This window comes from Bubalus bubalis, chromosome 10 (genome assembly GCF_019923935.1).
Source record: "Bubalus bubalis isolate 160015118507 breed Murrah chromosome 10, NDDB_SH_1, whole genome shotgun sequence".
NCBI lineage: Eukaryota > Metazoa > Chordata > Mammalia > Artiodactyla > Bovidae > Bubalus > Bubalus bubalis.
This window is the reverse complement of record NC_059166.1, coordinates 21,428,869-21,440,245: the sequence shown is the minus strand read 5'-3', so window position 1 is coordinate 21,440,245 and position 11,377 is coordinate 21,428,869.

The following is an 11,377-nucleotide window of genomic DNA, read 5'->3' as shown; positions in this document are numbered from 1 at the left end:
CCATTGTGTAAGTTTAAGGTGGACAGCCTGTTGTCCACCCTACATATTACAAAATGACTGTCACCATAGCTTTAGCTAATACCCATATCACATCACATAATTACCATTTTTTTTCTGCTTAATTGTCTTAGTAATTAATTTATTGTATATTTTTTATAATTTTTAAAGCAATGTACATATATTAATGTCCAAATAATTTTAAAAGCAGCATGCAAGTACTCCAGAAGTTTTAAGACATAAATATAATAACACCCATTTTTGCTCTGCCAATTAGAGGTAACTTCTATGTCATGTTTTATATTTCCTTTTAGACCCTTTATCTGTACTTTTTTGTGTGTGTTTACAAAGAACAATTTTGAGAGGACAGTCTCTGGATGAAAGTGGTGACTTTTCATATAAGAAATTCAATCTCTACTTTCAAGAGGTTTTAGCTAACTGACTTCACCTGATCCGCAGGCAGTCACTCTGGTCTCATCACTGTTTTGTCTCCTCCTAGAGATTTACATCAAAAAATATATGAGAGAACAATAGGCCTTAACATCTGGAGTGCCCAGGAGGTCAAGTGAAAATGGGCCCTTTCATGTTGCTCTGTTTCATTTGATCCTGAAATCACCATGACCACACCATTGTATTTACTTTGCTAGAGTAGGAAGTACACAAAACAAAATGTTGTGTTTTATATTTGGCAATAAATTTTGTGAGACGAAGCTCATCACTAAGAAACTTTATCACTTAAGCAAAGTTTCTATCAGAGACGTTAGAGCCTAGTGTTCAAAATCAAAACTATGGGACCAGTTCAAATTCTGCCTCTGCTAGTTTCTAGTTCTTTGATCTCAGGCAATGTATTATCCACTGTATGTTTCAATTTCTTCGTCTGTCAAATAGGCATAATTATTGAACTAACTCCCTATGGCTACTGTGAAGATTCAGTGGGTTAAAAATATATAAACTTACTTAGACAATTACCGGACATGTAGTAAGTATATTTAGCATACCTACTTATTACTAAAATGAGCACATCTCACATTTTTTGAGAGAAAGAATAAATTAACTTATAATACAAAGTCACTTTTTGAAGACAGAAATACTCATCTGATCTATGGCGGTGCTGGTTCAATATGGCACAGGTACTGAATTTTACTGAATTGTAACAGTATGCAACTGGGGAAAGCCTTAGATAGTATTAATATTTATACTATCTTCCTAAGGACTTTAGTTAGGTTGATCCTCCTTTTTCATTCTTGCAGAATCTTCAGGAAAACATTCCTTTTTTGAAAACTATGCAATGTGCTTTTCTTCCTCCTTTAAGACTAATTTTCATTTTAATTGTGTCCTAAAGGACATAGCCAGACAGAGAGCAAGACCCAGAGCCACATTTCTGTCTTAGCGATAGTGTGAACCAGTGCCTCAATCTTTCTGAGCATTAGTTTTCTCAACTATGAATTCAGCAGAGTAACATTTATTTTCTCTAAATTGCATAGGTATTGTGAGGACCAAATGAGATAATGTGAAAGCTAAGAATACAGTATTACACCAGTTGTTGTTCAGTCCCTCAGTTGTGTCCACCTTTTTGCGACCCCATGGACTGCAGTACACCAGGCCTCCCTGTCCTCCACTATTTTCCAGAGTTTGCTCAAACTCATATGCATTGAGTTGTTGATGCCATCCAATCATCTCATCCTCTGTCATCTCTTTCTCCTCCTGCCCTCAATCTTTCCCAGCATCAGGGTATTTTCCAATGAGTTGGCTCTTCGCATCAGGTGGCCAAAGAATTGGAGTTTCAGCTTCAGCATCAGTCCTTCCAATGAATATTCAGAGTTGATTTCCTTTAGGATTGATTGGTTTGTTCTCCTTGCTGTCCAAAGAACTCTCAAGAGTCTTCCCCAACACCACAGTTCAAAAGCATCAACTCTTTGGCACTCAGCCGTTTTATGGACCACCTCTCACAACCATAAATGACTACTGGAAAAACCATAGCTTTGACTATACAGACCTTTCTTGGCAAAGTGATGTCTGTGCTTTTTAATACACTGTCTAGGTTTGTCATAACTTTTCTTCCAAGGAGCCAGCATCTTTTAATTTCATGGCTGCAGTCCCCATCCACAGTGATTTTGGAGCCCAAGAAATAAAATCTGTACTGTTTCCACATTTTACCTTTCTATTTGCCATGACGTGATGGGACCAGATGCCATCATCTTCTTTTTTTGAGTGTTGTTTTTTAAGCCAGCTTTTTCACTCTCCTCTTTCACCTTCATCATGATACAGTTGACTGTGATCACCTCTTCCAGTCTACTGATGCCACAATGATACCCAGTGAGCACTGCTCCTCAGTAGAGCAGCAAGAATGCAACTCCTCAGTGTGAACTATGGGAAAGTATATATGGAATAAAATGGGTGTTTTTCTAGGAATGTAAGGGAGTAGCATCCAGAAAGATGGTGTCAAATGTACTTTTCCCACTTAGCTTCAATTTTCATTGTGATAAATCAAAGCTGCTGCTGCTAAGTCACTTCAATCGTGTCCGACTCTTGCAACCCCATAGACAGCAGCCCACCAGCCTCTGCTGTCCCTGGGATTCTCCAGGTAAGAACACTGGAGTGGGTTGCCATTTCCTTCTCCAATGCATGAAAGTGAAAAGTGAAAGTGAAGTTGCTCAGTCATGTCCGACTAGTAGTGACCCCATGGACTGCAGCCTACCAGGCTCTTCTGTCCATGGGATTTTCCAGGCAAGAGTACTGGAGTGGGGTGCCATTGCCTTCTCAATTCTCTTAAATATTTAAATATCTCTTTGGTGAATATCTCACTCTTTCTTTTGGAGTGGCAGAGGACACTGAACAAATAATTTTCCAGAAAACTGGCCTCTTTATTTCTATCCCCTGTGCCTTTTCTCAGGCAACAGGTTGTGCCAGTAAAGTAAGCAGGGTTGAGTCAGTCAGTAATGCTATTAGATGGCATGGGCTTCAGAGACACTGAAATTTGATTTCTCTTGCCCAAGATATAATTTCTCCTTGTAAAATTAGAGCTTATGTAAATTTTGCAATCTTATTAGATTTTGCAATCCCTTATTAGAATTTTGGTTCTCTCTGATACATTAAATGTCCTTCCCATTCTCATGGCAGACATATATATTGTAAGCACACTAGAGGCAGGCATTGGAACAGGTACTATAAATGTATCATAACCCTGCTTTTGGTGAGTTTATACTGTGGGATATAGTACTTGTGTCCTGCCATTTGCAAAAGGATTTTGAGTGATATATATATATAATTAAAATTAAAGTCAAGGAAAGGAAGAGAAATAAAAATAAAAATGAACGAGACCCCACATCAGAAAAACATATCAGTAGACTTCACTTGTCCCCTACAATGAGTTAATCACTATTCTTTGGAAATGGATTGGCTTCAGTTATGTCACCTCCTAAAGAAAGAGATTCAACTCAAGCTACATAGTCAAATACTCCAATAAACTTATCTGCCCCACCACTGCTATGCACACTTTTCTAGACAGGTGAGGGTTTCTCTGATTAAATGTAGGCCATTGTAATCTTTATTTTATTTATTTATTTGAAATTTTATTTTATTTAACTTTACAATATTGTATTGGTTTTGCCATATATCAAAATGAATCTGCCACAGGTATACATGTGTTCCCCATCCTGAACCCTCCTCCCTCGTCCCTCCCCGTACCATCCCTCTGGGTCATCCCAGTGCACCAGCCCCAAGCATCCAGTATCGTGCATCGAACCTGGACTGGCGACTCATTTCATATATGATATTATACATATTTCAATGCCATTCTCCCTAACCCTAACCCTAACCCTAATCCTTATTTTATTACAGAAACATTGTTCAAATAGGCAAATGTGGTATTGACTTTTTATATGGAAAATGGTATACATGAATCTAACCCAGTTAAGGTATTTTTGTTTGTTTTTTAGAGGCCTCAAATAATTATAGCTCAGCTGCTTGTTAGGGATAAACTAAGGGAAAATTTGGACACACTAATGCATAGATGCTGCACTCGTAGAGCAAATTCTCTTAACAGATTCATTCCCTCATTCATTTATCAAATATACAGTTGATGCTTGAACAAAGTCAGAGTTAAGAGTGTCAACTCCCTGCACTGTTGAAAATTCAATTATAATTAATAGTCAGCCTTCCATTTCTATGGTTATCCAGCTTCTGTGGATTCAACCAACTGCAGACCATGTACTACTTGAATATTTACTATTGAAAAAAAAATCTGGATATAAGTGAACCCAAGCACTTCAAACCCATGTTGTTCAAAGACCAATTATGTATAGTACAATGTTCTGTTTTGTAACTTAATCAAAGTCTTTGCTGGTTTCAGCATGCAGTGTGTTTAAGATCCCTACATGGGTGTTTCAGGAACCAAAGACTGAGTGTGCTAATGAATCCTACAAATGAAAACAAAAGTCAAACAGGCAGATTAGAACATGAAGGCAACAAAATCATTTCATTTTTAAATTGTTTAAAATAAAATTTATGCCTGCTCTGAGGATGTCATAGCTGCAGAGTTAATCAAATAACTATTTTGACAAGCATTGGAACCCACCAATTGGTATAGATGCTAAATTTTTCAAGTAGCAAGAAATCTTTTCATGGGAACTTTTGTGATGTTAAGAAATTGATCACATATTTTAAAGTGACTACAGAAACTATACTTACTGAGTCTCAACTGATGAAATCTCTAGAATTCATCATCCATAGACTGTATAATTAATAATGGTAGGTAACACTTACTGTGGGTTTACTAAGTGACAGAAACACATGCTAAGTGATTACGCAAGCAATCTACTCTCTGTTGTTGTAGAAAATATTAGGTCTTACCTCCCACTCCAAGAGTTTCTGCTCCAGAATGTGATTTTTCATCACTCAGTTTATAAAAATGAGTTAAATTTAGTTTTGTGTTCCACAAATCTTTATTGAGTACTTACTACATATCAGACATTGTACTAATGCTAAGGATGAAAGAGGCTATGCTCTTAGCAAATGTAAATTTTAAAAGTTTCATCTAAAGAATTTGGTATGTCCAACCCCAACATCAACAGATCCTAGCTCTGGAAAAGGGAAAGATTACCCACTCTGGTATTCTTGTCTGGGAAATCCCATGGACAGAGGAGCCTGGTGGGCTACAGTCCATGGGGTCGCAAAGAGTTGGACATGCCTGAGTGAGTAACACTCCCCCTTTTTCAGGCTGAGTACAAAGGGAAACTCACCTACATTGTTTGACTGTTTGGATGTTATAAGCAAAGCTCACAGTCTTTAATAGAATAAGATCTATTCTCCTCCTTTGACAAATATGTTTTCCTAATGCTATGGAGGGATGGGATCTTAATTGGAATTCTGTGCTGAAACATAGAGTTGAGGAAAAAACACGTCTCAGTGTTAACCTCTACCTGGGGTACTTCTCGTCTTGTTCATCCCACATCCAGAGGCACCTCACATACATTCATGTATATTCACATGTCTGTGCACAGCCTCCCTTTGACTATCCCTTAGGCATAAAGATGATCACATATGTAGTGTGATCCATCCTCAGGGGAATAGACTACATTTCATAGAGCCCTAGAATCAGGCCCAGGACGAGTAAGCAAGAAACTCTGTGAACTCTGATACCCAAGCATGACCTAGAGAGAGAGAGAGGTGTGGGGTCCTGGCATCTAAGTTGTGTTAGTACCATGAACCCCTACTGTGAGGGGTGATGCAGAACCAAAAGTGGGCCCAGAGGGTACCCTCTATACCAGGTATCCGCTTCCTTCCAGGGAACTGGGCCACACAGCAGGAGGCGAGAGGCAGGTTACCCAGCAAAGCTTCATTTGTATTTAAACCACACCCTATGGGTTCATGTTAGCATTCCACTGATTCTTTATTATGGTGTGCTGTATAATTATTTCATTATATATCACAATGTGCTAATAATGAGAGCTTCCGTAGTGGCTTAGATGGTAAAGAAGCTGACTTCAATGCAAGAGACCTGGGTTCAATCCCTGGGTAGGGAAGATCCCCTGGAGAAGGGAATGGCTACCCACTCAGTATTCTTGCCTGGAAATAATAGAAACAAAGTGCACAGTACATGTAACAAGCTTGAATTATCTCGGTCTAAAAATAGTAATTGCTGTAAGTGATGAGAGGTTAACCATCCCATGTGAGGTAGATTGTGTGGTCCATTTACCTGTAGCTCATTCCTTGCCTTCACCCATAATGACCTGCAAGAATATGAAAGAATAACTAGAACTTTTTAGCACATGTGAAAGCCCCACTCAACTCATGCATGGGTGCTAAGTCACTTCAGTTGTGTCCAACTCTTTGCAATCCTATGAACTGTAGTCCTCCAGGCTCTTTGTCCATGGGATTCTCTAAGCAAGAATACTAGAGTGGGTTGCAATGCCCTCCTCCAGGGAATCTTCTCAACCTAGGGATGAAACTCGCATCTCTTCTATCATTTGCATTGGCAGGAGGGTTCATTACCACTGGGGTCACCTGGGAAGCCACATTCAACCCATATTATTTACTTAAAACCCTCTCTTACCTGCCGCACAAGTGCTCAGTTCAGCTCAGTTCACTCTCTCAGTCTTTTCTGACTCTTGCAACCCCATGGACTGAAGCACACCAGTCTTCCCTGTCCTTCCAGAGCTTGCTCAAATTCATGTCCATCGAGTTGGTGATGCCATCCAATCATCTCATCCTCTATCGTCCCCTTCTCCTCCTACCTTCAATCTTTCCCAGAATGACCCTGATTCTGGTCATCAGGGTCATTTCCAGGGAGTCAGTTCTTCCTATCAGGTGGCCAAAGTATTGGAGTTTCAACTTCAGCATCAGTCCTTCCAATGAACATTCAGGACTGATTTCCTTTAAGATTGACTGGTTTGTTCTCCTTGCTCACCAAGGGACTCTCAAGAGTCTTCCCCAGCAGCACAGTTTAAAAGCATCAATTCTTTGGTGCTCAGCTTTCTTCACAGTTCAACTCTCACATCCATACATGACTACTGGGAAAACCATAGCTGCCAGAGTCCAACTCCAGCAACCAGCGATTCAACCTGAAGAGGTGAACGGTGTCGGCAATGAGACAGCCTCTCATTTTTCTATGGACTGCCTGTTTATTCCAAGTTTAAGATTCTCTTTTATACTTTTACAAAAACATTAGGCCAGAGGTTTGACATTTTCAGTTCCCCCTCTCCCAGATTTATCATCTCCATAAATCATTGTTGCTCTTCAGAGTTCCAGCTTCACTGATTCTCTGGGAATCAGCCTTATCATCTATTATTTACCTCCTCTATTGTGTCCTATAGTTAACTTGTGACTACATTGTAACTCATGCTACATTCCTCAGTCTACTACTTATCTTCCTAAATCCTGTTTGCTCCTAACACCCTGAGCTCACTATCTCTTAAAAAGGCTTCTAGCTATAGTGTCTCTAAAAATTCCTAACTTCTATGAGCTATAGTAAAATATGCTAACTTTACAACATTCCTTAAATCTTTAACTTCTAACTATTTTAATTATTTCTAAGCCCTAAATTCAGTAAACTCCTTTGCCATAAACATTCTCCTCACAAATAGGCTTCAGATACAATCCCTCCCATGGCCTCAAGCTACAGCCTATGTGCTCATCCTGGAACACTCTTTTGTAAAAGTCCTTGAACAAATGTCAGTGATTAACTTTATGAATTATTTTCTGAGCACAACTGCAGAAGGCTTTGTGCCTTCTCATGCTCCTCTCAAGAACAATAAGCGCCTTAATATTCCTTTTCAGTCAATTCAGCCGAGGAGAGGAAAAGACAAGTCAGAATTACAAGGCCTAACTCCTTCATCCTGGGATCCATGCCTGAGGAATGAGGAGAGGGGGCTGGGGGCCGTGCCTCCATTTTGTCAGTAATGCCTAATGTGGCTCCTGACACATAGCCTTGACTAGATGGACCTTTGTTGGCAAAATAATGTCTCTTCTTTTTAATATGCTATCTAGGTTGGTCACGGCTTTCCTTCCAAGGAGCAAGTGTCTTTTACTTCATGGCTGCAGTCACCATCTACAGTAATTTTGGAGCCCAAAAATATAAAGTCTCTCACTGTTTGCATTGTTTCCCCATCTATTTGCCATGAAGTGATGGGACCAGATGCCGTAATCTTAGTTTTTTGAATGTTGAGTTTTAAGCCAACTTTTTCACTCTCCTCTTTCACTTTCATCAAAAGGCTTTTTAGTTCTTTGTTGCTTTCTGCAAAAAGGGTGGTGTCATCTGAGTATCTGAGGTTACTGATGTTCTCCAGGCAATCTTGATTCCAGCCTGTGCTTCATCCAGCCCAGGATTTTGCATGATGTACTCTGCAAAAAGTTAAATAAGCACGGTGACAATATACAGCCTTGATGTACTCCTTTTCCAATTTGGAACCAGTCGGTTGTTCCATGTCCTGTTCTAACTGTTGCTTCTTGAGCTGAATAGAGATTTCTCACAGGGGAGGTAAGGTGGTCTGGTATTCCAATCTCTTGAAGAATTTTCCAGTTTGTAGTGATCCACAGAGTCAAAGGCCTTGGCTTAGTCAATAAAGCAAAAATGGATGTTTTCCTGGAACTCTCTTGCTTTTTGATCATCCAAAGGATGCTGGCAATTTGATCTCTGGTTCCTTTGCCTTTTCTAAATTCAGCTTGAACATCTGGAAGTTTATGGTTCACATACTGTTGAAGCCTGGCTTGGAGAATTTTGAGCATTACTTTCTAGCGTGTGAGATGAGTGCAATTGTGCAGTAGTTTGCACATTCTTTGGCATTGCCTTTCTTTTGGATTGGCATGAAAACTGACCTTTTCCAGTCCTGTGGCCACTGCTGAGTTTTCCAAATTTGCTGGCATATTGAGTGCAGCACTTTAACAGCATCATCTTTTAGGATTTGAAATAGCTCAACTGGAATTCCATCACTTACACTGGCTTTTATTGTGGAGATGCTTCCTAAGGCCCACTTGGTTTTTATTGTAGAGATGCTTCCTAAGGCCCACTTGACCCCTAGAGTGATGGCCCATCCATCACTCTAGGATGTCTGGCTCTAGGTGGGTGATCACACCATCATGGTTATCTGGGTCATGAACATCTTTTTTGTATAGTTCTTCTGTATATTCTTGCCACCTCTTCTTAATATCTTCTGCTTCTGTTAGGTCCATACCATTTCTGTCCTTTATTTTGTCCATATATGCATGAAATATTCCCTTGGTATCTCTAATTTTCTTGAAGAGATCTCCAGTTTTTCCCATTCTGTTGTTTTCCTCTATTTCTTTGCATTGTTCACTGAGGAAGGCTTTCTTATCTCTCCTTGCTATTCTTTGGAACTCTGCATTCAAATGGGTTTATCTTTTCTTTTCTCCTTTGCCTTTCACTTTTCTTTTCTCAGCTATTTGTAAGGCCTCCTCAGACAACCATTTTGCATTTTTGCATTTCTTTTTCTTGGGGATGGTCTTGATCCCTGTCTCCAGTACAATGTCATGAACCTCTGTCCATAGTTCTTCAGGCACTCTGTCTGTCAGATCTAATCCCTTGAATCTATTTGTCACTTCCACTGTATAATCGTAAGGGATTTGATTTAGGTCATACCTGAATGGTCTCAAGAGGCAGGTCAGGTGGTCTGGTATTCCCATATTTAACTTATATGCAGAGTACATCATGAGAAACGCTGGGCTGGAAGTAGCACAAGCTGGAATCAAAATTGCTGGGAGAAATATCAATAACTTCAGATATGCAGATGACACCACCCTTATGGCAGAAAGTGAAGAGGAACTAAAAAGCCTCTTGATGAAAGTGAAAGAGGAGAGTGAAAAAGTTGGCTTAAAACTCAACATTCAAAAAACTAAGATCATGGCATCTGGTCCCATCACTTCATGGGAAATAGATGGGGAAACAGTGGAAACAGAGTCAGACTTTACTTTTTTGGGCTCCAAAATCACTGCAGATGGTGACTCCAGCCATGAAATTAAAATATACTTACTCCTTGGAAGAAAAGTTATGACCAACCTAGATAGCATATTCAAAAGCAGAGACATTACTTTGCCAACAAAGGTCCGTCTAGTCAAGGCTATGGTTTTTCCAGTGGTCATGTATGGATGTGAGAGTTGGACTGTGAAGAAAGCTGAGCACCAAAGAATTGATGCTTTTGAACTGTGGTGTTGGAGAAGACTCTTGAGAGTCCCTTGGACTGCAAGGAGATCCAACCAGTCCATTCTGAAGGAGATCAGTCCTGGGTGTTCTTTGGAAGGAATGCTGCTAAAGCTGAAACTCCAGTACTTTGGCCACCTTATGTGAAGAGCTGACTCATTGGAAAAGACTCTGATGCCGGGAGGGTTTGGGGGCAGGAGGAAAAGGGGATGACAGAGGAGGAGATGGCTGGATGGCATCACCAACTCAATGGATATGAGTTTGAGTGAACTCTGGGAGTTGGCGATGGACAGGGAGGCCTGGCGTGCTGCGATTCATGGGGTCGCAAAGAGTTGGACATGACTGAGCTACTGAACTGAACTAAACTGAACTGAATGGTCTAGTGGTTTTCCCTACTTTCTTCAATTTAAGTCTGAATTTGGCCATAAGGAGTTCATTATCTGAGCCACAGTCAGCTCCTGTTCTTATTTTTGCTGACTCTATTGAGCTTCTCCATTTTTGGCTGCCAAGAATATAATCAACCTGATTTCAGTATTGACCATCTGGTGATGTCCATATGTGGAGTCTTCTCTTGTGTTGTTGGAAGAGGGTGTTTACTATGACCAGTGCATTCTCTTGGCAAAACTCTATTAGCCTTTGCCCTGCTTCATTTTATACTCCAAGGCCAAATTTTCTGTTACTCCAGGTATCTCTTGACTTCCTAGTTTTGCATTGCAGTCCCCTATAGTGAAAAGGACATCTCTTTGGGGTGTTCATTCCAGAAGGTCTTCCCATTCTATTATTTTCCTCTATTTGTTTACATTGTTTACTGAAGAAGACTTTCTTATCTGTCCTTGCTATTCTTTGGAACTCTGCATTTAAATGGGTATATCTTTCCTTTTCTAGATCTTCATAGAACCATTCAACTTCAGCTTCTTCAGCATTATTGGTTGGGGTGTAGACTTGGAATACTGTGATATTGAATTGTTCACCTTGGAAATGAACAGAAACCATCCTGTAGTTTTTGAGTTTGGACCCCAAAACTGCATTTCAGACTCTTGTGTTGACTATGAGGGCTACTCTATTTCTTCTAAGGGATTCGTGCCCACAGTAGTAGATATAATGGTCATCTGAATTAAACTCACCCATTCCAGTCCATCTTAGTTTGCTGATTCCTAGAATGTCAACGTTCACTCTTGCCATCTCCTGTTTGACCACTTCCAATTTACCCTGATTCATGGACCTAAC